This window comes from Anopheles aquasalis, chromosome 2 (assembly GCF_943734665.1).
Source record: "Anopheles aquasalis chromosome 2, idAnoAquaMG_Q_19, whole genome shotgun sequence".
Taxonomy (NCBI): Eukaryota; Metazoa; Arthropoda; class Insecta; order Diptera; family Culicidae; genus Anopheles; species Anopheles aquasalis.
In genome coordinates, this window is record NC_064877.1 from 67180647 (window position 1) to 67201876 (window position 21230).

The 21230-nt window shown below is 49.8% G+C and overlaps 1 protein-coding gene across 3 annotated transcripts in view; it reads right to left on the bottom strand.

The window, feature by feature from the left end:
• The window catches only part of LOC126572972 (inositol-pentakisphosphate 2-kinase), a 72187-nt gene that overhangs the window by 20153 nt on the left and 30804 nt on the right, over positions 1 to 21230 (bottom strand). Inside the window, exon 1 of one of the 3 annotated variants that reach the window (XM_050232726.1) lies at positions 20318 to 20356. The exons of the other annotated variants lie outside the window; for them this stretch is intronic. The gene's annotated coding sequence lies outside the window, so the exon portion shown is untranslated. Of the gene's footprint in view, positions 1 to 20317; positions 20357 to 21230 lie in introns of those variants that run through there. 3 annotated transcript variants of the gene reach the window in all.

The window sequence follows — 21230 nt, forward strand, 5'->3', positions numbered from 1 at the left end:
CCGGCCGTCGAACGGACAGTCGAGTCGATCTCACGTTTTTCCTGGTGTTCAACATCCCGTCTTCCCTCCCCTTTCGGAGACCTCTGCGAGCGATGAACGGCGTATACTATACACCGCCGCCTCTCAAGGTGATGATGCCGACGTCAGAGGACCACCCCCCGGCCTTCCCCCTCTTTCGCGTTTGTCCTCGTCCGGTGAGCGGTGAGCATATTGTCATGCACGAAAACAGCTAAACCGCTTGCGCTAGCAGCACCCACCGGTGTTTAATAGAGTTTTGTTGCAGCTGACGCGGCTCTTTTCTTTGGGATCATGTTGCGTCCATTGCCGGTGATCGTCAGCTGATTTTGGGGGCCTGGGGACTGGGAGCTGGTTGAGAAATGGTGGAAAATTTGGACGACAAATCGTGTTACTGGAACGGCGCAAGTGAACTAAATCGAATGAATCTGAAAGCGGGTCACAATGATTCGAGTAATTAGAGTATGTTCTGCGATCATCACCTCGATATCGGTTTTGTGATAATTGCGGAAGATACTCTTCATGAAGCGCTGAACATAATTAAATCGCGGTTTCATATTCTGTTGATGACATTTCTTGAATCCAGAGTTACATTACCAAAAGAATCGTTTACTCAGACATGAATTTTGCGGAAGTTTTCAGCGAACCAAAGCAATCGGTGCGGAAACACTGAACTCTCGTAGTAGGCGCCCTAGCAGTTGCTTGTTTGAAGTTCCCTACCAATGGTTTATGTTAATTGCAGACCACCATTTACGGTGGACACCCAACCCGTGCATTACCAATCCACAGCCCACAGCTCATAGTCTAGACTATCGTTAGCACTTGATCGTGAAATAGCAGCAGCACCGTGATTGTACAATCTTCAACTAACTTCGGTTACATTACCTGGGCGCTTCACATCTCACCACCTTCACACGCTGATCTAGATCGCCTGAAGAGTAATATACGGGATACAACACACTGCGGGAAACATTAAGATCAGCGATAAACCGTCTCCGCCGTTAGCTTGATCTATCACTGGTGCGCGCTCGGTACTTATTTAATTTACTTCTTCACTTCTCCTTCTTCTTCTTCGAGCTTCCATTTCCCCGTTCTGGTGTTCGTTCTCCTGGCCATGCAAATCCATTGCCGCAAGAATAAGCACCGTCCACCCCCTTCTCTCCACTCCCTTCTGCGGCGTCTCAGTAGGACCACCTACGCCGTTCATCTTTCCCGCTCGGTCACGCTGCGGGAGTGGAAACAATGTTGTGTTCCACCAGCCACTCGTGGCCGCCGTGGCCACAGCGGCAGCGCAGCTGCTGCACCATCCATTACCGGTCTCGGACAGCTGGAGAATGGCACAAGCCACAACTGCAGAGCTATTGGAGGAAGTGGTGCATATTGCAACAACGTGCCATGGTGCGGGTGGTGACGGCATGGACGGCAGTTAAAAAGTAGAAATTCAATCTCGACACATCGTGAGCATCCGAAACGCGGAGGGGTCTTACGGTCACCGAAATCTGTACGCTTACGAAACGCGCTATATTGTAAACACATTTAAATAAATTTCATTTCCGTCGCATTACGAAAGTCGTACGCCGGAGTGTCGCCGTGCTGGGGTCGTTGGCGGTGAAAGTCACACGCTTGCTTGGCGGTCCTTTCTGTGGGTGAGAGATGTTTGTGCGAATCACAACCCAAACGCGGGGGAAGAGGTTGCAACAGTGTCAATTGGGTAAAGGTTTCCGGGTACGAACACACGAAAACACAAATCAAAAGACGAAGAAGAGTGAGTGTGAACAGCGCACTTGCTAAACATATCGAGCAACATACACAACAAGCAAACAAAAGAATACGCACTACCGCCAAAAAAAACACCACGGTTTACGCACACATAACCGCAAAATACGGCGAGCATTGGCCGCGGCTATTGAACTGCGACAAAGGTTAAGAAAATTGGTTTCACCATATCAATAGCCACCGCGCGTGGTGGGTCCTTCCAGGAAAGCGGCAGCTGTGTGGCTCCAGCCGAACTACGCTACACCAATTAGCTAATTAGCTGCACTGGATTCGGGTACGATCGTGTGTGATCGGTAGTAAAGTTCCTAGAATTGGTGAACCGGGTTCATAGTTTACTTCTTCCAAAACTAAATCCCCCCCCCTTCTTTGAAGCCAGTTATCGTGTAGCCAGCGAACGGGAAAGTTCTGTTTTTCGCACACTTTCGACACAAATCATTAGTCATGTGGCAAGTGCAACCTCCATTCCATCTGGCAACGAACGACATGACGGAGCGCATCAGAAAGTACGAATGTACCATGGAAGGAGCGGGCGAGGTGGCCAGTGTAAGTAGATCCCCCCTTGAGTGTCCTTTGGCCGTTCCTCCTCAGCTGTGTGCAATTTGTAAACGAGAGTGCCCCCCCCCCCCCCCCCCCGTGCCCGTGCGACGCTGCGGCATGATTTCATTTTAGGAAAACGACATATTGGGTTACTTCAATGGTGCATCATCGTCGTTTTTCGAAAGCACCAGCTCATCACCGTCCAACGCAAGCACGATCACCGAATCGAACTTTACACAAACGGCGGGAATCAAACGGAGCGCTTCTGGTCTTCTTGAGACGTCGTACAGCTACCCTGAAACGCAGCTATCAGCGACAACACCACCAACAACGGTGGTGAAAAGAGCAAGAACGAAGCGGCCGGCGGAGCCGGTGCCAGATTTGGAGGCAACGTGCGGTGAAATGTTGGCGCAAATGATGCGAGCCTCCAAGCTAGCGCCCAAAGAGAAGTTTATGTTTACCTCGTTCGTGCAGCGGTGCTTCTATCTGTTCGACGAAGGATCACTCGATTTGCATGGCAAGTTGCCGCTGATCACGCGGCCAAAGAAGCGCCCAACTTAGACAGTGGATGACAATGGATTATGGACACTGTAACGGTTATGATATGAGGTGTATCCAGATGATGAGTGTAATTGGTTGTGTTGTGTATGTTTAGCTTCATGTGAGAAATAAGAGAATATTGAAAGTGCACAGTTGAATTCCCGAACACCATTTTCGTAAACAGAGGAGAGATGCGTATTGGTCATTGTATGACAAAAGTACGTTCTTTATTAGGGCAAAAGTATTACGATCATGCAGTGGTACTATAGAGTAACCTAAAGTCATATCATGTTAAGCGATATCCATACGTGCGGATTAGTACACAGGAGTGAAGTGCTAAACATTGTGAAGAAAGCATAATTGAACCTAGGACCACAGCGCGCACAGTATAGGCGGTGTTAATTGGCGTGTTTATTAGGTTACGCGTGAAAATGAGCCCAGTTATGCGCTGGAGTCCGTTTTTTTGTCCCTTATCGTAGTGTGTCCCTCAAGATGCCTCTCCCTTTGTCCTCGCTCATGGGCATCTTCGCTCGCTCGTCGATGTCGCTGCCCTAATTACGTTGGGTGCGTTAGCAGTTAGCATCGTTTATATGAACACGTTGCCCGGAAGGTAGCATTCTAATAGACGCTAAATAGTTTGTTGTATTATTGTATCAAAATAAATTGATTGAACTAATAAATTGAGATCGGACCCCGTGTATCCAGCCATATGCGCTCTCACTCCTCTTATCTTTCCAGCATAACTCTTGTCGAAGAGATAAAAGAATTCAACTACCGCAACAGCAAAAAGTGATCAATGGACTAATAGAAACGGTGAAAAACAACAAACAAACGCTCTCGCAAGATATTGATGTCGGTTCATTAAATTGTGGCAATACAAACCCTCTGATCATCCGCTTACACATCGACTCGCGCTGTCTCTAAACCAATTTAACAGCCGGGTTGTTCCTCGTTGTCGTTGCTCGCGCCTACTGCGCACTAGTTGATAGGTGGCCCCCTAGCGCACAGTGTCTAATCTCGTTGCAGCGGCTGCAGCAACGCAAACCCCGCCCGAAGTGCTGCGGGCACACAATTATTCATTATTCATAAAACTCGTTCCCTCTAACGGCCAATCACCGGATGTAACCCGTTTCCAATTGATAGAGCAATCCGGGGAGAGCTTGGGACAGGGCGCAATTGGTTCGAACAAAAAAAAAAAGGGGGAGAAAGAATCTGTACGATTTAGTTCGTTCGTTGAAACATTATCCAGAAACCCCACAACGACATAGCGCCGCCACCAAACCACGACGACCGCTTGATAGCGGGTTGCATCGCGATCAATTATCGGTGGCCCGGTTTGAACCATGGAATCGGAAGCAGCACCATTTCGCCCACGGACTGTGGTAACCTCCCCAACCGCTTTACTCAGCAGCAGCAGCATCTCCCCCCGCCCCAGCGATGGCCAGTAACGACCGGCTTTGGCGACAAGATTAATGGCATCGATTTGCGCTTGCTCGCGCCAGGGCGCGTATCCCTGCGATGCATCGTCTCTCTAGCCACAGGGGCCGGTGTGAAGAGGTATCTAGTTCGGTCGCCACGGCGACGGCGACGACGGCAACGACGGCGACGACGACTCCTATTGCTCCGATTACAAGAAAGTGGTGAAACGGTAAATGCAAAGAGATTCGAGTGCACATCAACAGCAGCAACAACAGCCTTATGTTGTTGCAATGTTGCAAAAGTAATTCTCTATACCCACCCCATCGAGCTGGTGGATTGCTGGTGTTTTCGTGGCATCTCTTTGGGGGAATATCTGGGATACACAAATGCGCCCTGGACCTGGACCTATGCACCGGGAACAGCGATTTGTGGTACACAACTCGTCGAACCTACCTAGATGCGCGTAGTAGTAGTGGAACCCCTTGGATCTTGATGCACCAAGAAGCCGCCGCCTTGCAACTGACTAATGGATTCGTTGCGTTCGATTACCACAGTTTCCTGCCGCAGCACAACCCAGATGCAACCAGCGCCAGAAGTGTAGTCGCGGGTGCCCTGAAAAGCGCATCGTTTCTTTGTGTTGGCGCAAGTTGGAAGGGAGGGATGGCAGCATAGGCGCGCATCATGCGCCAGCCAAGCGGTGAGAGCAAGAGCATACATTGAAGAGCGAGCATATGCAGCAGCAAAGCCATTTCATGGTGCGCTTCTGAACGTAGCACGATCATCGTCATCATCACAGGATGATGAGGCTATATTTGTGATGTTCTTTAATATCCTTCCTGGTGCAGAGATCTGCTTTTTAATGAAGCACATAAAACTACAAAGTAATAAAATCGACGTAAAAAGATGAAATGGTAGCGAAACACATAACACAAGCCACTTGCTTCTATGCTAAAGCATACAGGATTGGTTTAATCTCCATAGATTGAGATGAAAGGATTGGAGTTTAGTAAAAGTAATTGTTAAGCGTCCAGTTATGCATTAGAATATATTTGTGTAGTAATTGCGGTTGATCAAAAGCATTCATCAGTGCTTTTTGTGTTTGCTGAATCTACAATAGGAGAGAAGTGAAGAGAAACAATTTTAAACCATTTTCGATGATAATGATGTTTTCCCGAAGTGCATTTTCAAACGTGAAACCCTTGAAACATCACATAATTTACATCGTGTTGTTAAGTTGATCAGCACAAGCATGCCCAGTCCCATTCTTTTCTTCGGTAGTTTCCCTACCTCTACGAGTTTGTGTGCGTGTTGGCCACAAGAATACGTTTCTCCAGCTAAGGTGAATACGAATGCCCGCCTGCCTGAGGTTACTTGGAGGGTCATTCAAAACGCCCTAGCCAGTGAAAGAAACTTAAACTTGAATCTCCTGTTTACACCTTACAACCGCGGCGCAATAACAGCAGCGAGAAGGGGGTTCTCAGTTTACAGCACCAGCACCAGCGACGACGCAATTTCGGCTGTTTGTGTTTCAACCGTTCACTGCTTGGGCTCAGCGGGCAGAGGAGGAGGCCGTATTGACGACGTTGTTCTTGCGTCCATCCAAGCACGCCGGTAAGATTAACTCTTCTTTTTCGTCGCACAAGACCCTCGGCACAGGTGTGAGTGGCTTTCTTTGCGTCACTGCGCGACATCAATAAAACCGCAGACCGATGGTGAAGAAATTTTAAAATGGAGCCGGACAGTTCTATCGCTTTATGATCACGAGAAGTCGGAAGGCATTAAGTAGCTTGCGATGGTGCGCAGCAACGGACAGCAGACCGGCACAGACCACGATGGCAGAGCAGAACAACGCTCACCCTGTAAAGCTGTTGTTAGTTGGACGAAGCAGGAATGCCAAATTATTGGCCCTTGGTATGAACCGCGTGATGGAAAGCAATCAACCCGTGACGACGACGACGGCGACGTAGATGCGAGAAGGATGAGTCGGAGAGAAAGAACAGAGGCAAAGATGATGGTAAGTTGAACCGCCGAACACCACGCACACGAAACCAAATCTTCTTGGCTCCGGGAACATAAACACTGCTCTACCAACACAAGCACGCCAGTCAGTTAATTCTTTCTGTTTCTTCTAGATGTTACGCCGTCTTGGCCGACCAACGGATGGACAAGAAATGGACGGATAATCTTACCAAAACACGTCACGTCTTGTCCAACGACGGGCGCACCTCAAACACTCCAAGGGAAACACGCAAAGAAACAGACATCGACAAGTCTTGCGGAGAGAACCCAGTCACATTCCCAGAACACATCTTCGATGACCTGCCGATCGCCGATGGCCAATGATCTGCAAGCTAAGCGGCGAAGACCTGCTTCCGCTGGAGAGGCCATAAAAGAGATCTCCAGCAGGGGGCACGCACCAGGACGCCAGGTTGTCGCGAGATTTTTGGAGAAATTATTTTGCCATTTTTCACCCCAAGCAAGGCAGAGAGCATGCCCTAGAATCCGGCGAAACGGGAATCTCATTTGCTTAGAAAACCAGTATTCCACCCCAGAGGTTCAAGAGTCGCGGTCGCAAAAAAAAGAAAGGGTGCGGCCACGAAACGAAGAAGCGACAACACTCTCTTTTGCAGCAGATGACCAAAGGCCCATCATCTGTCGCCGGATAAACAAAAGGAAGCCGGCCATGTTTCCCACGATGCGGCGTCTAAAAAGAGGAATGGTGCGCGGCAGGTTTGAGAAAGGGGGTAGAGAAGAACATTTGGAAACCATAAACCGTCCATCCCGGATTTGGACAGTAAAGGATGATGCGTCGTGTGGTGTGTGACGCAAGAAGCCACTCTAGGCCACCACATCAGAATGAGAGCGAGGGACACATAGAGGGTGCTGTGCAGGAACCATGATGATGGCGACAGTATCGTCCTCATCGTCGATGTCGTCGTAACTTGATGCTGACTTGGCGTACAAAAATACTTTGGCTCGCTCGGCGCGTTGATGATGCTCTCGTTGTGTTGGCAACGGTCAAAGATGGCAGGCAGTAAAAATCCCTGGTACACAATCCATGACAAACCCCGAGGATCGATCACCGGCTGTCGCTTTCCTCTTTCTTCTTGCCGTTGTGCGATGAAACCCTTGAGTAGAAATGCTAGAATTTTGCTTCTTGTGACTCGCGAGACTCTATATAGTAACCGAATGGCCCCATCAATGGTCAATAGGTGCGCCCTTTATTCTTAAGAACTTTACTATCGTTCACTTGTGTGTTTTACGGGCTTCTCTGCGGGTGCGAAAAAAAGTTATCACAAAACGTAAAGCCAGCTAGTGCACGCGTCCGGGTGAGAGCAGTCTTTTCCATTTGCCAGAATCATAATAAGCTTCCTTCTTTCGTTCTTTCCCTTTTGGCCACAACTCGCGAAAACAACAACACGCATCAGCATAAATAAATATGTGTATGTGCCCAGAAGATTCGATCTCGCAGGTCTATCTCTCTCGCTCTCGTTGGGTGTCGGTCTCAGAGCTGTGTTTTTGCGCAGCAGAATATGCTGTATGTATATGCTCGCCGCGTTCGGAGTCTCTTCTTATGTTTCACTATTCGTCGTCCTCTCTGGCTTACTCTGGAGGAGATGCCGATGGTCATGGAGAGCTGCTTGTAAACTGCGTGCTTGAAGCAGGCCACATACTGATAACCACCGCACTGTGTGGGGCAAAACTAGAGGGGCAGTCGTCGTGTTTGGGGGTCAGGGGGTGGGTTAAGTCGATATCGACAAACCGGGAGATATGCGAACAACGGTCAATAACAAACAACCGACAGCAAACACCACACACGGCTGTGGCTGGTAAACTGCGCAAAATGCAACCAGATTGTTTGTTGCCTCTTTTGGGGGAAGCAACCAAGCGGAACAAACCACTAGCCAGCATGGATCCCCCACCCAAGTTCACAGCTGATAACGATTATGCGAGTCGCAATTAACACATTTCGAACACAGGAACTGCGTGTTCTAACATGAAATGCTGCTATCAATGAATGGAAGCGAGCTTCGAAGCATTGGATTATAGAATCGATGAAGATCGCGATCGCAGAAGTGGATTCTCAACCGAAAACGGCCATTTCGTGTTCCAGAGACTGTCGTGCAATCGATCTTAAGCAGACACATATCAAATACACGCATCACACGCGCATTGCACACGCACTTATCACGCTGGACGGGTTTCCCCAGCAGCGGTTCCTCTGGTGGTATGAGTTCAACGGGTACTACCTCCAGCACACCGTCGCCGCGATCACGGTGTCCCCTCCTTTCGATGGTCCCGTGGGGCCTACTGTTTGTACACCCGTCCACAGTCCCCCTCTCTCCGGTCTAGGGCTTGGTCTCCACCGTCGATTCATATATATATTGGTGCCACGCTGATAATTGAAACGCGCTGCGCGTACCAGCGACCGCATCGTGATGACAACTGCGTCGAGCTTAAAAAAGGCGAATGACCACTAAAAGCCAGCCGTCCCGCGACTCGCTCCGCTCAGCTCTGGCCTGGCCGCAGCACGTTGATGGCCGTCAACAAGTGGCAACATCGCCCCGTAATAATCACGTACAATGTGCATGCAATGTGAGCATATATGTATGTGAGTATAGTGGACGAACGGATGGAGTCCGGTGGGGATGGTAGCAGATACGACTACGTGTTCCATTCAGTATCACCAGCAAGCAGCGGGCGGCCAACGGCAGCTGCACCACCAGCATATCCACCAGAGGGTCGCCACCACGCGCTGCTTGCTCGCCTGTGCCAATGAAAGCCTTTGGCCTTTGCTGTTGTTTAAAGACGGTGAAAAAAACACACATTTCTTTTTACCAAAAACAAAATACATTTCATCAACCTCTTCCCCGTGGCCGGCAGTCTTTTCGCTGGCAGATAATGACGATGATGGTTGGGTGTGCTCATCATCATCTGTTTGGGGGCCATTTTTGACGCTGTGTTCGGCTTGGCATAATTACTGCAGTGCGCTTTGGTGGCAACCATCTTCTCCACCGAATGTTGGCCATCAAGCGGCACCATGCAAAAATGCAATTAGCCTCCAATGCATACCATCCGTCTACATCTGTATTGCTCACGCGCGCGCACGCGTGTCTTTAGATATCCAGCGTTGTAACGAGGCGCTTAATGAGTCAAGTGTATGCGTCGTTGATTCCGGTACGAGATACAAAGGGACAGTTCTCAGCATCGAGTGATGATGCAGCTTCGCGTTCTTAATTGTTGCTTGACGCGACGTAGCGGTCACGCACTGATCAGCGATCAACAACTGGTGCGGCTAGTACTGACCACGGTCAGCCATATTTCATCGTCCACTTGGGATCGCGTTCTGGAATGTGGAGCAGTGAACTAGTTTAGTGTGATCCATATTGTGCATATAAAATCTTATCTCTAGAAATGACAGTGAAGCACATAGGATGCTGCTGCGTTGCTAAAGCTGTTGACCAAAAGGTTCAAGTCCGTGAACTGTCCTTGTTGTGTCCACCGAAAGGCCCATCGATAATGAACGTAACCCGAACAACAGTCAACGACCAGATTTGGTTAACGATTTTAACCTTCAACTTCAACAGCTCCCCACCCCGTGGCCATGTCACACTGTAGCGTAGTGTTTGAAGAAGGTGGGCCACAACAGCCATTCGCTAGACGGTACGATCGTTCGTAGATAATCACACACCAGCGCAGAGAGATTAAATTAAGCTGATTGTCATACTCAAAACGGTCTGACAAACAAACGAAAACGCGATGCGCGTACGAGCGTGCGTGCGATCAGCCATAAGAAGCAATGGAAAATACTTAAGGCTCTTTTTTCTCTTCCTTTCTCCATTATACTGCACACAAATGGTGGTGCGCATTTGATGCACTTTGCCTTTTTCTGTCTGTATCATCAAAACAACGGAGCCGTAACCGATGGCGCAGCGCGCAGTCGAGTGACACCGTCACCGTCTCCCACGACGCAACGTGATCTCTGGGCACCGTTTTTGTCGATCGTGATCATCATGCTCCGAAAAAAAAAACAGAAAGAAACCTGCAAATGCACCACCATTTCAAAGGGATGGAGTAACGAAAAGTGATGGCGACAACGACGACGCCACATAAACAGATCAACCCAAGCCCTGCACACTACCACTGCGCGAATGATCGCCGGTGGTTTTCAAAAGCGATCATTTCTTTTAAGCTTCAACTTTGGTCTGTTATTTTATTATTATTTGTGTCATCTCTCCTCGTAGGATTCCGTCCATCCTGCGCGTTGTTGTCACCACCGTTCACCACAACCAACGGCAACAGATTCACGGTCCCATCCACCGTGAAAGAGACCACGGCAACCACTTGCATGTATGTATCTGTCCCGATGGTTTGTAACCCCATCGTCGAAAAAGGGATGTAGGAGAAGAGCGAGCGTGAAAACGGAACGGAGCGAAAAGGAAACAAAACAAAACCAAGACACCACCAGCAGCAGACGCGCACACATTTGAATCCGTTTGGGGCTGCTGGCTGGCAGGCACTTTGAATGGGGGATCTGGAATACATAACCCGCATCCTCTCTCGACGGTCACGATGATCATGATGATGATGGTGATGATGATGATCATGACGATGCTGGTTCTCCTTTGTTCGATCGTTCGGTGGTGGAGTTTCCTTTTTTCCCCCATTCGCATTCGACAGGGTTATGGGGCGCTAGGCAGCTAACGCACAACACAACCATGAACACCGCCATGTCTTCACATAAACCCTCGACCGGTGTGCGTGTTTAATAAGAGCCAGCTAGACGCTAGAGAAGCTAGACATTCTAGTGATCTCGATGAGGCAGAACGTTCTCTATTTTGAGATCAAAAAGCATGAACCACACGGCACATGAGTTTTACATATTACTTAGTGACTTGTTTGAAGTTTCTACTGAATCCCTGCAGTAGGAGCAACGTGCACCACTACCATGCAGGGTGGTGCAGGATTATGCAAGGAGCATGTGCTCATTCAGTAATGGCAACAACGCCGCCACTATGTAATACACAAGGGACAGGGCAGGCTGGCAGGCAGGTGGTCGCTGTTGCTCTGGGAGGATTTGTACATTCCACATTCTACGTCACATTTGCGTTGTATAATGTCTCGTTTTGCTCAATGTGCACCGGTGATAGTGGTCATTTGTAGGACACGCGGCTACCGGAGAAGTTAAACCATCGCGTCAAGATCGTCAATCGAGTGAGGAGTAAAGGTAAACAAATACAGATCGCAAGCCATGCCTGTGCTACCATTCGCTAACTCAATCTAAACAAGGTAAATTTTGCGTCAGGAAGCGCCATTCGCACGTCAGTCCGAGCCGCTCAGTGCTCAGAGATCAGTTCGTAAAGATTGTTTCGCTGTTCGTACAAATAACCTAGAGCCTAACCTTTGCCAGGCGAGAATGCGAGAACCTCTTCTCGTAGATCTCTTCCCCGCGAACTAACGTGACGAGCCACGACAAATAGCCCCAGAACCTGTCTGTCTGTCTGTCTGGCACCAGGGGGTTCTGGCGGATACTATAACGTTCGTAATGACAGGTTAAGCCACCACTATCATCGCGGACATTGAATTTGCATCGGGATTTTCATTGTAACACGCACACGCAACATATCATTTGCAATCACGTTTTTGCGGCGACATCCAACGGAGGCAGATCGTAGAGAGCAACAGCAGCAGCAGCAGCATTGTAACGATGCCATGTCGCCAACGCGTCGTGGAGGTGATCGTCGTACAATCACAGGTACCGTAAGATCATCGTTGCTAGTTAAACACAATGCAATGGTTGAGGTTCCAATCAACACCACGAAGCCGATTATTAGACGGCCATAAATGGGCCATGGTGCTGCTATTGCTTTCCAATGGGACTGGCTTAGGAACAGGGACAGCGATAGGGAGACTAAAATGTAGTTTGTTTTCAATTTTGATTAAAAATCTTTTAATCGTCTAATCGATGAATGACTTGTAGCGCGCGCTGTCCCAACCTTGCCTGTCGTTTCTCACTATCCACCGCATCATCATTTCAGCAAACAAAGACTAATGGGCTAGTAGCAGCCGTGGGCAAAGACGTCCGATTAACAATTGTTGACTAGGCTTTTCCAGGCGCACTGATGCTGCTGCAATAAAAAGTTATACAATTTTACAGAAATGTTGTTTACTTTTCACACAGCAATAAAGTATCAATCGCACAGCGAGGTCGATGCTATGTGTAGCTAACCTCGAACAGGATCTGCTCACGACCAGATGGGACTGGGCGAGATAGCGAAGGAAAAGAGGAGGAGTGTTAGATGATTGCGAAAGAGATTAATTTCCTTTCTTCGGCAAAACAAAGACCGCACAGCAAATGGCCAAGTGGCCACTGAAGACAGCCTCGGCCGAGAACAGAGACACGCTGGTTTCGGTAATTGTTTGTGCACTTTAGCAAAACACCCCCCCGGGGGTCGAGGAATCGTGACTAAACGTCACCGAGAACTGACTCGGAGGTGGAACAATTCGAATCTCCCAAGCCTCTCTCGCCTGCTTCGTCCGTCACCGTGGAAAGCAGAACAAAAAAAAAATAGAAAGCAAAAGAAATGGCCCCAGAGCCGGCAACAACCACCTTGGGGTTCCATTCCGCGGCAAGGTGTCAATCGTGAGTGACATTCTCGCCATGACCGATTCCCGTCCGGATCCGTCCGCTCTCCATTGGTATGGCATGGCGCGCGGTACCGTCATCCAACCTAATTACACCGTCGAGTACCGTACAAGCAGTACACTAACGAGCCAGCCAGCCAGCCAGCTAGCTTTGATGGAGAATAGCGCGCAACCAGCGCCCTCCTACTTACAGCGAGACAGACCCGGTTTGGTCTCGATAGACAACCCCTCCCTCACTACCACCCCATTCCCCCCCTTACATCAGACATGGGGCTGCACCAGAGCTCTGATGTCTGCATGTTCCCCCCTTGCATGTCTGTTGCTGGAACACATTCACATAATAGCCCCGGTCGGCGCAATGTGTCCCAATGTGTCGCTCGGTCTCCCTCTTCCCGGGTACCGAGTGCGGAAGCGAGCTCTGTGCCTGTTGGTTGTTGTTGCGCGTTGCCGACCGCCCAAGCGCTCTTGTTTTGAAAGTCCAACCGATCTGCAGCGGCACCGCATCCGCGGGAACGGTCGCAAGAAGGTTCCGTTCGTCAGAAGAACAGTTAATGGCACGAACGGAGGAGGAGGAGGAGGAGGATGAAGAGGGATGCCTTTGGTTCTACAAGACATACCCCGCCAGCCAGTCACACCGCCAATTACCTCTCCCGAGAGAGAGAGAGAAGTAGTAGTGCGGTTAGTAGTTTGCGATTGTGCTGCCTCTGCAAACGGTTCAGAGCTCAGAGTACGCTGCAAATGTGCAAATGTCAAACAATGGGCCCCAGTGCGGCCATTTCGGGGTCTCAAAATGACGGGATGACGATGGTGGTAAAGGCCCTACCCTGTAATGAGATGTTCTCGTTCAACAGTTGAGTTAAGGGGTTCTTGTACTCTCCGCAGAAGAGAGGCGGTTGGCCGATCCGAAACCACACTTTAGTGACTCGCCAGGAATCAAAGTAATATACAAATAAATGCTGTCATCGGGTAGGGTGGTGTAGCTTTCGATCCCCGGACCATCAGCCCACCCAAGAGGAGACCTCAATTTCACCACCCAGCCAGCCAGACTGAGAACGTGTATCCATGAACACAATATAGCACACCGCGCCTACTCCTACTTGACGACTCCGCCACGGACTTGGTCGAAAGCAATGAGATTCAATTTAAGAAAATGATCCAGACACGAAGCCGTCTGTTGGATATAACTGGATAGCTAGCTGGTCTGACGGGGGCGCGGTACCACGACCGTCGTCGGTTAAAACAATCCCACGAATCCCGCCACTACTCCCTGGTGCTCCTGCTGCTCGTCGTTTCCTTCCTCCTTCAACTCCTACGATCGATCGTGGAGAACTTGGAGCGAGTGCGGCTAGAGAGCGATAAAGGTTAAACGCGACGCGCCGCGACGCAAGTCCGATGTTCACTCCGAAAGGGCCGCCGCCGCAGAGAAAAGAAGACGGCAAAGGCAATCTACACACAGTTTGTAGGCCAAAAGGGCTCGTCGCCATTCCGATTCGTTGTGGATCGAGTTTACCTCGCCGCCGCCGCCGCCGCCGCCTTGGCTCGATCGTGTTCGATGCTGCTGCTGCTGGCCTTATTTACCATCCGATCCGAGAGCTCTACCGATCAGCGCCCGCCACCGCATCCGTGGCCGTGAGGAGACAAACCAAGACCGAAAACAAGACTCGAGGCTCTTGGTGCTGTGATCGTGCGATCACAGAAAGGGAACGAAGAAGGTTAACATAACGGCCATGAAGATGTGTGTTCCTCCTTTTGGATACGTTCCCTTACTAGCGGCCAGCCAGCCATCGGGCGCACCTTGTTCGAGAAAGGTGAAGTGACAGATGGGCCTGGCCTCCTGCCTGGCACTAGAAGAACACACAACGCAGAGAAACGCGTGAATAGCGAGACAAGCGAGAGGAAGAGGGGAGTCTACGGAATACCCGAAACACAGCAAATGGGCCATCGCCTACGTGCTGCTAGACATGGGCATTGGCATGGGCCATGGTTCAAGTCCATAGACCTGCGACTTGGCTTTCTCGTCGCATTCTGTATTGGTGATGATGCCGAGCAAAACAAGTGAACGGAATGGCCTCTGAAGAGTCCTAGAACGTACTCAACATGTATGTTTAGGTATCAGTTCTTTGTGGTTCTATGCTGCTGCTGCTGCTGCTGTTGCCTCACAAACACTTGTACGTGCGATGACATCCATACTCTGCCTCAATCACAACCTTCCCGGAGAAGCAACATCGTTAAGGCATAAGGTGGATAAAGATTCGTGGAAGAAGATGAGGACGACGAAATACAATGCATCCAAAAATGAGAATTCACCGCCATGGCCATCCATTTGCTTTGGTCGTATCTAAGAGAATAACTCCGAGTTATGTTTATACCATCTTCCCGATTTAGACTTTAAGCTCTCGCTATTTGCCTTCTGTAATCACAATAGTAACGGTGGACTTGAAATGAGGTCTTAAGCAATCCACTGTTAAGAAAGGAAAGGCCTCAACAGTAAAACAACATTAGAGTGCATCGCTTACACTCGAAGCGTGACCTCGTCCACAGCTATGAGCACAGTTATCGTACAAAAGGCAGTCATGGTCATGCTGCTACCAAACAATTCCACGCTCGTCAGATATGCTGTGTTGTGGTGCAGCTATGCTGCTGCTGCTGCTGCTACTGCAAGGTGTTTCTAGTACCGCTGAGGCATTCTTATTTGCTAATGTCTTGACCAAATATGTACTTCTGGCCTGCCTGGCGCATGAACCGGTAAAGAAGTGATGTTTGAATGTTGGAAATGGATTATCATTAACACTTTATCAGATCAAATCTCATCAGGCAACTTTCTTCAAAGCCAGCCATCTACATACACAGCCGTAGACAAACACAGAAACGGGCAGAAAAAAACCCGGTGAGTTATTTATACAACAAGCATTCTTCTCTGTCGGATCGCTCGGTCCGCGCCCGTGGTAAATGGATCACCAGCATAAGAACCATCTACCATATGCCAGCATAAATGCAACCGCTGCATCATCAACCACGGCACGGTGCAGCAGCGGCGCAGCAGATTAAAATCTTACACAGCCACGGCACGGAGGGGCAAAAAAGGGCAAAAAGACGAATGAAAAACCCAACCTCACCAGAGCGACCCGTGAAGCAGCTGCAAAGGAAACGATTATTTTCCGGTTCTCCATTTACTACACACGTTTGCCGGGCCGGATCGAACCGCAGACTGCAGTAGCAGCAGCAGAGGAAGGAGGCTAATGGCCGCCGCGAAGACGATCGTGTATTCTGCTTCGCCCTCCCTCCCCATTTTTGGGGCCGTATCGTGTCAGGTTTTTTTTTTTCTTTGATCTTTGTGGTTGCTCTGTGGCCAGCAACATTCGGCTGCACCACAAGCGGATGAATGTCTCTTTTTGATTTTCCACAATTGTTGCCTGTCTATTCCATTACTAGACCCATCATTAAACGCTGTCCATTCGGCTCTGGTTGTGTCTATTGCTGGTCCAAAAAGTGAATCAATAGTTCCTAAACAGTGAGCACGTTTTGTGGAACGTGTTGCTTGATTTGGCCTGTTGGCATGACGCGACAATTGAAAACGTGGACATTGGCGCTATTGTTGCGATTAATCGCACACAGACACACACAGATCGTGCGACATAACAATGTAAAATTGAAGATAATACTCGATAAGCGCTCGGAGTGACATCTGTACATACGGAGTGTGTAGCCCGCCAGGGGCGCCATCGTTAGCGTGGGTCACGTTTACGTTTCGTACGTCCACCACGGGAGACAAGGTTCAAGGTTGCCAACCACACTCGAAGTAGCGTAGTATCCAGGGCACCGGTTCGGATATCGGGAAGTGTAAATGGTGAAAAATGGTCACAACACCCTGGTCCGTGCCGTGCGCTACAGGTTTTCCCACAAAACGTGAACACCGTCGCCGTTGTGTTGGCCAGACCAGAAATATGGAATTAGCAAGAACAGGTTCGGAATGAGAACAAACCACAGGACAGACCGCGCTGCTGCTCACGTCATACGCTAGCGGAAATTTAACCGCCTGGTACCAGTGGGTTCTTCCCAATCCGGCTATGAGCACGTACAAACACGTGGTACGGTGCTTCCGTTAATCGCACGTTTTTGTCGCACTCCATGAAGCTCTATTTTTACACTATCAGTGTACTATCGCTCCGGTGATGGTACGTCAACGCTATGCTTAGTTTTTTGTTTGTTTGTTACCGAACTCCCCTCGTTAGTCCGAAAGTACTGATCATGTGAGGTAGAACTGGCTATTCGAAAACCATGCACGAACCAGTGGGCACATGTTTGCGATGAGGAAGAAATGAAATTGCAATAGTAATGAACCCGAGCGTAAGTCAATGGATTGAATCTACAATATTTAATGAACAGGACAAACGAACTGGGCATTAAAGCATTTCCAACACGAAGTGCTCAACGTTTGAGTAAGCGATAACGAAGAGTTTCGTTTACATTTGGCTGATGAGCGGATCTATCAAATGGTCTGCCACATTCCCTTTCATCAGTCAGGGAGTCACGAAGATAAGGGGTTGACCGGAACACTTTTGATGGAATTAGTAACAAGTGCTTTCGAGGAACGGAATAATTGGAATCACACATTCGTCAGCAGAGGAGTCATACGTTTAGATTGATAATTAGGACTTACTTTCAAGAGGAATGAATTGCGCAGCTAGCACCGTTAAAATTGTTGTAGCCTATAGTAGACAACAGCACCGAATTGAAAGGGACATTAATTTTCATCGAAAGATAATTGAATGTATTTCATAAAGATTGATTCGACGTTGCAGATCACTGTGATGCGATGTTCCTTCAATGCGATGCATTTGCTTTCCCTTCAGGACCTACTAAGTAACCTTAGCATTCGCAGCAAGCCATAAAAGCGTGGTAACGAAGAAATGCTACCGTACAATGCGCCATCGTACGTTGATGGTTTAGAAAATGGTTTCCAACACAAAACGAAATTGATTAACTTCCTCCGATTGGCCTTATCCAACAAGGATCGACTAACGTGCCTACATCAACTGTTTATCGTACTTCCAATAATAAATAAGGTTTTTAACCGACCGAATCCACTGTAAAGAGCAGAGCATAAATCCTGTCCGCGTAATGCGTTCATTCCGCGCGCACCCCGAAAGGCCACGGTGCTGCTTCGTTCGGCCTAAAGGGAAAGCACTCTCCTTGCCGAATCGGCCGGGCCGGCCCGGCCCGGCACCTTTCTCAATCGTGGCCGCTCAATCATCTAATCTAAAATCCCTTTCGCCTCGGAGCAGCGACAGCAACGCTACACGATCGTACGTTACAATCCCCGCAGCAGTCGGCACCGGCGACCGGGGAGGGCGGACTGGATAATTTCACTTTCCATGCACAATCCACCCGCGCCCGGTACGCCCAGACCAGACCAGATCAGACCAGACCAATCGGCAAAGAGAGTCGCAGCAGCAGCAGCAAATGCGAGATCGCCAACCATTAAGCCAGGCTCGCGGTCCATTATCGTTAGGGCGCGCGCTCGCGCACACCATCGAGACCATCTGTGGCTATGGGCGCTCTCTGCGAGCGCGCAATCATCTACTTCGCTTTTCCAATCGAAACAGACAGACACAGACGCGCGCACAGCAGATTCGCATCGAAGCCAATCAAGCTAATTCATCGTAAACGGGAACGGGGTCTGCCGGCCGTCCGCCAGCCCGCCAGTGTCTTTTCGCCATCGCCAATTGATGCGTCGACGAGGGGGCAACTGAACTGAAGGCGGACGATTTAAGGATGGTTAGCGACGGCTGTTTACCGCCGTGTGGACCCCGGTTTCGGTCGGTTCGGTGGAGAGGAAGACACGTAAACGCGCCACGAAAAGCTTGATTGCGATGGTACAATTGGGCATTCGGTACATGAGCTCGCAACAGTTTGGTTGTGTGTAGCTTCTTTTTGAACACTTCCTCCTGCAATTGGCAAACAGTTTTTGAGGACGGTCCTTTTTATAGTTGGGAATTGTAGACTACAATTGGTTCTTTCTCTTTCTACGACGCTCCGTAGAATAAAAGGTAGGATACTCATTTGAGATGCTCCCCACGTAGGTTTCCGTATGACACCTTAAGGATCACAGCTGGGCCCTAACAACAAGTGGGTAGCCAGCCATCCAGCCAGCCAGCTGAGATTGGCCCCCGGAGTGTCCTTTCCAAATCGCTCCAATCGCTTTCACGTGCACGACTAGCGACAGGGTCGCGCAACACTTAGAAAGCAATTGGCGACGAAGGCACTTTCGTAGAAATAATCCCTTAACCTTCCCCCCTTCGGGCCTCTGTTAGGGTCGCTCCACTTGGCACTCAACTTGGTGTAGAGCGAGGCGGCCGATGCGCAACCGAAAACGCAACGTAGACAGACAAACCAAGTCACTCTCGGCTGATGACTCCTCGTGCGCCTTTCGAAATGCTTTGGCCACCCTGGGGCTCGGTAGGCCCGCTCGCTTGTAAAACCGGATCATTACGATGCCCCACGACCGACGCCGCAGACGACAGCAACTGGTCCAATAAGCAAAAGCTCGCCTCTTGGCAGCAGCAGCTCACGATTCGTGAATAATCGCCGGCACCACGAATGGAAAGGTGAAACAGTGATCACCACCGGTTGGCAATGGGCATCATCCTCATCCCCGCCGTTCGGTACCTGCGGGGGGGTCTGGGTTTCAGTTATTGAGGTTAGGTGTGAATTGGATTAAAAGGGTGCCAACCACCGTGGACCTGGTGGTGGTGGAGGTTGCTTTGATGCTTGGCATGCTTAGTTATTAGAATAAAGTTTAGCGGAAGACTATCGAGCGTCTGAAAAGTGTAACCATATCGCAGTATTCGTGAATCACAAGAGCTGTGGCCACCACAGTAAGGATAACGTGCCGTGGCACCAGCTTCAACAAACGTAACAAAGAGCTAAACGGCCGCCTCACTACATACGCAAGCACAATGACCGTGAGGAGCAGTAGGTTGCCCTGTGGACCTTTTCCTTAAATCGATCTCGACCGAATACCGAATCGTGCGGTCGCTCCAATCTGGTTCCTCCCTCCACCCCACTCTCTTGGCTGCCGTGACATTCCACCCTCCATGGCGATGGCTGGTGGCACACAATAACAATCAGCGCTAGGAAAGCATGATTTAGATATGGTTTTAATGCACCATAAAACACGGCGTGACTACGTTCGTGCTGCGCTCCACTCTCCACTTGAACACCTTCTCCTCCTCCTCATCCCAGCAATCGCCAGGCTGTCAGGGCCGGAGTACGCCTTACACATTTTTGCATCAAGGGGAAGTGAGGCCAGGACGTAAAAGACGGGCTACAATACGAGAAGAAATGGTCAGCGATGAATGTCAAAATATCAATCAATTCTCACTCTTCTGCAACTGTCGTGCTTGCTCAAGGGGCATTGGGCACACGCCGGAGTCCTTGGAGAGAGCTGTGGCGACACCTCGTTACCTTCGGAATCGACTCGCGGCTCGCTAAAAGGTTGAGAAAGAGGACGCACGTTATGAGGTTGTGTTCTATGTTTAGCTTCTTTGACGGTTACAATGGTTTACTACGCGGTGCTCCAGTTGCCTGGAGAAACGCAGAGCAAACACTTGGTGGCGACGGTTTCTTCTGGGTCTGCTTAACAGTAGCATAGGCGTAATGGCTTCCATTGGCAAGCCACATTTGCAAATCAAACATCTGGCTAACCACGTGGAGTGTCGTGGTCAATTCTCGGTCGTCTGCTCATTAAAGTGCGGCCTTCCCCATTTGATTTCCATCTTTGTTGCCCCAAAATCCACCTTGGGAGTTGAACCACACTAGCGCGAGTCCGTGGTTCCAGGGGAGCTACAGAAAGCGATAGACAGAAGGCACACGGCCCGCCCCAGGTTAAGGTGGTAGCGGCATCGCCGAGGCCTTAGGTTCGGATTTGAGAAACCCATTTCGCGCCGAGGGCACAAACGCTTTCGCAGCGTCGCCGTCCGTTAGTGGTTGACGCAGTCTTTCTCTCTAGTTCTCCGGTCATTCTGCGGTCGCCGTCACCGTCGTTGTGGCCGGATGGGAAAGAAAGTTGTCCGCCAGTCTGCCGCGGGTGCCGGCGGTCGATCCGAAAGTTTTGTTTCACCTTTTTTTTTTCGATCGCGGTCGATCGGTCGATCTCTGTCGTTGTTGCTGCACAGGGAGCCAACACCGTGCCCCGCCGGAGAGTCACAAATGCCGCTCCATTTCCCTTTCCCCTCGTGCTGCACTCAATCAAAATCTACGGCGCCACCCGACCGGTCGGTCGGTCGGTCGGTTGC